The following is a 4,428-nucleotide window of genomic DNA, read 5'->3' as shown; positions in this document are numbered from 1 at the left end:
CTTAATAAAATAAATCTCTATTTTGGAATCATATCTGTGTGCTGTTTTGGTTCTTGAGCGATTTATTTATTTTTTATTTTTTCTGGTTCAGAGGTTACAACTGGGGGACTTTTATACCGAATCCACCCAAGGACTTGTTTTCTGGCCTCCTTGGTTTAAAAAAAAAAAATAGAACTGGTTGCCACATTTAAAAACTGGGAGATTTCCCATAAAAATCTTGATTCCCAGCTTCTTTTGAAAAAAATCAGGCTGCTTGGCAGGAGCCAGGAGACAGCTGACCCATTGGCTGGATGGGGAGGGGGGAGAACCCATTCTCCACTTGGCTTCAGCCCCCAGCACTCCCTGATGTCTCCCTGGCCCTGTGTCAGATAGATATTTGCACTTTTTTAGTGGCACGGGCTGATGCTTCTTCTGATGTTAAAAAAAACAAAAACAAAAACCAGATGCCGTCCAGTCGATTGGAACTCACAGTGACCGTAAAGGACAGAGTAGAACTGCCTCATAGAGTTTCCAAGGAGCGCCTGGTGGATTTGAACTGCTGACCTTTTTGGTTAGCAGCCGAACACTTAACCACTAGCCACCATAGCAGAGTTAAATATTTCATTCCTGCGCCTATGGAGCTGATAGTCTAGTGGGCAAGTTGGACCAGCATATCAACAATGACAGCATAGAGCAGTCAGTGCTTAGAGTCTGGGACCACAGACAAAGGGCTCCCGGAACTCATCTTAGGGAGTCATGGGTGGATGGGGGGGCACCTGGCAGAGGCGGGGGGCAAGGGATGCTCCACTGGTAAAAGAAAGGCTTAGGCAAAATTCTGGTGGCTTGACCTGGAACAGGTGGCTCGGTGGAGCCACACTGCAGGCTGTGTGTGTGTGTAGGAAGACGATAGCTAAGTCAAGAGTCACATCATGCTACCAAGAGATTTGAACTTGTCCAAAAGTTAGGAACACCTTTGATGGTTTTGTGCACAATCCAGTTAGATACCCAAAGCAGAAGGCCCCCCACTGGCATGGCCAAGGGAAGCAAGGCTGAGCTAAGTTTGTTTGTTTGTTTGCTGTTTCTGTGAATAAGATCTCGGTTTTCATTATATTTTCAAATATTATCCATAGTATGAATGCTTTGTAAGCTCTAATTGCATTTTAGGGTTTTTCCTTCTGGGTTTCCTAGAAATACAAAATTCTGTCAACAAATTAGAAGAATTTTGTTTCTTCCTTTAATTTTCTTCAAGTCTCTAAACCAAACCTGTTGCCACGGAGTCATTCCAACTCATGGCAACCCCATGTGTTACAAAGTCGAATTGCACCATAGGGTTTTCTTGGGGGTAATCTTTATGGAAGCAGATCATCGGGTCTTTCTTCCGTGGCACCACTAGGTGGGTTCAAACCACCCACCTTTAAGTTAGCAGTTGAGTGTAAACCATTTGCACCACCCGGGGACTTTCTTCATGTCTCTAATGTAATACAATTCGACCAAGAGGGCACTGTCTTTGTGGGAGGGAGGGATTTCCCCAGGGCAGCCCCCTTTACGTGCGTTACCTGCCTGGCCCCTGGGAGCACTTCAGGGTTTTGACCCCAGATACAAAGCCAGCAGTCCATCTTTGCTTTCCCATTTCATCTTTGTCAGAGTGGGACTGTGTCTTGGGGCAGAGAGGAAGGAGCATGCATTAAGCACCTCCTGTATAGCAGGCCCTGCCAGGTGCATTACATACATCACTTCACACCCTCCCTGAGATGTGGGCATCAGGGTGCCCACATTTATCAGATGAGGAAAATGGACCCTGGTGGGCAAGGGGCAGGGGGAGCTGGCAAGGGTGACCCAGCCAGAAACGGGAGTGCTGGGGTTTTGCATCTGATTCCAAATGTCCCCTCAGCCATGTCCATTTCTATATCAGCTGACAGAGTGAACCTGTGTTCCAGCGCACCTCCCTGCCAAGGCGTTCCCACAGATGGGAAGCCACCTTATCTGACTCAGGTTAATCTGATACTACACAGAAACCCAAATTAGCCCAAAAATGTGACAAGCATTGGCTCGTTTATTCACTTGATTCATTCAGTTGAACTTCACTGAGTCCATTATTATACAATACTTTAAGCCAAGTATAATACATCTCTATCATAGGGTCGCTATGAGTCAGAACTGACTCGACGGCACACAACGACAACAACATTATAGATAAAGGAAGCCCACGACATCCCTCAGAACTTCAGCTTCCTTACCTGTTAACACGGGGGTCTAGTAGGCATCTGCCTCAGTGGGGTTGTTGTGAGGCTTAAATGTTTTTCCCCAGTTGCCATTGAGTTGATTTTGACTCCTGGCGACTCCATGTGTGTCAGAGAAGAACTGTGCTCCAAAGGGTTTTCAATGGCTGATTTTCCAGAAGCAGATCACCAGGCCTTTCTTCCGAGGTACCTTTCAGTTACTAGCCAAGCACTTAACCATTTGCACCACCCAGGGACTCCTAAATTAAATGTTACTATTTGCAAAGCAATTAGAAGAAGTGTCTAATTAGTAAATGTTAAACTGCAAGGATATATTTGTGTGATGTGTGATGATGTGATTAAGCACTGGAGTCCTGGCTCTGCTACTTATTAGCTGTGTACCCTTGGACAAATCACTTCACCTCTCTGAGCTTCAGTTTCTCACCCATAAAATGGGGATATTAACAGTCCCCAGCTCATGAGTCCATGAAACTGCATAAGCAGAAATTTAGCTGCATAATTTTTCAGTGTTGACCCAATTATCATTATTTGCAGGAGATGATGGGAGAATGGAAGAGGAACGTCTCACTTCGGTTTTTTTGTTTGGTTCATAGGTGCCTCTGGTTCACGCCTGTCCCATTCGGGGGCGCTCCCCGCCTCCGTGCTCGCTGAGTGCCTGCAGATCCCACGAGGTTCAGTAGGTGGCGCTGTCCGCACTGGGACGCGGCGGTGGAGCTGGAAGCTCTGCAAGTTCGGGGTGTTTTCAAAGGACTAAATGAGGAGCTCTGTTTGAACACTGCTGGGAAAGCCTGAAGTCCATTTACCCGGTCCTTTGGAGTTCTGACTTCAGACTAGCCTGCCTGTGTCGGTCAACGGTGTGTCCTGTCACTACGGCTGCTGCTGCTGCTACTGGCCGTGCAAAGAGGCTGGCTACAGCTTGTACAAAGACCCTGAGGCAGGACAGAGAGAGGCCAGGGTGGCTGGAGCCTGGAGATCAAGGGGAAAGAATGGTAGGGAAGGAAACCTAGAGGTGGTGAGGCCAGCATGAGCTGGGTTTTTGTTCTAAGTCAGAAAAAAAAAAGTCAGGGGAGAGCATAAATAGTGGGTAACAGAATCAGTTCACAGTTTTAAATGGTGTCACCCAGAATCTCAATGGGTCCCTTTTGAAGACTCAAAAAAGGGACCGCCACCCCCACCACCTCTGCCTCTTTCTGGCTGGGAAAAGCAATCCTCCATCACCTGTGTCGTGTGCATTGTGCCCCACTTTACGGGGGGTGGGGGGTGGGAGCGGGGTGAGGCAGGCATCTATGGAAGTATGAAACTCACGAGGCCTGTCTCTAGAAGTTCTGTACCACTTCAGGGCCTCTACAGGCCCCTGGAAAACCTCCCAGGGACCCCAGTGGGGAAGCCCTGAAGCACCCTGACCTTGCCAGGACCAAGGCCTAAATGCCCGCTCCCTCCTTCCCTCTCTATGCCACAGCCTTCTAGAGGCCATGTTTGAAGTGCCTGTGACCAGCCATAGCTCAGCCGCACCCACAGGCCACCAGGCTGCTGCCCTGAGGAATGAAATCAAGGCCAGTGACTGAGCCTCCGGGAGTGGCTGTGCCCATGGCAACAGCCATCTGAGGGGCAGGGCTTCCTCCCCACCTGGCCTCAGGTTTCTGCCCCAGGGAGAATTTCAGAAGAGGCTCACTGAAGGCGTTTGGCAGGGTGGGGCCTCCAGTCTCTCTAGGACAAAGGCCAGCTCTTTGCAGGACCCAAGATGGACAAACCAGCTGATTGTCTGCGACCTCTTTGTCTCCTGTTCTCTGTGGCTTCTTGGTAGATATATGGGGATGTGAATTCATGGTGGACCTGCTGTCCCCTTGGACAGACTCCCAGAAGACCATCAGTCTGGGCTTGGGCCCTGCCTCCACCAAGCTGTGTGACTTGGGCAAGTTCCTTCACCTCTCTGGGTGTTTCCTCTCCTGTGTTGGTTATTTTTAAGTGCAGTCAAGTTGGTTGCGACTGACAGGAGCCCTATGCACAACAGAACAAAACACTGCCCAGTCCTGCGCCATTTCCACGATCGTTGCTATGTTTGTGCCCATTGTTGTAGCCACTGTGTCAATCCATCTCATTGAGGGTCTTTCTCTTTTTCGCTGACCCTCTACTTTCCCAAGCATGATGTTCTTTTCCAGGAGCTTGTCCTTCCTGATAACATGTCCAAAGTATGTAAGATGAAGTGACA

The sequence above is a fragment of the Loxodonta africana genome, chromosome 19, assembly GCF_030014295.1.
Source record: "Loxodonta africana isolate mLoxAfr1 chromosome 19, mLoxAfr1.hap2, whole genome shotgun sequence".
NCBI classification, from domain to species: Eukaryota; Metazoa; Chordata; class Mammalia; order Proboscidea; family Elephantidae; genus Loxodonta; species Loxodonta africana.
Note: the sequence above shows the minus strand (reverse complement) of the source record.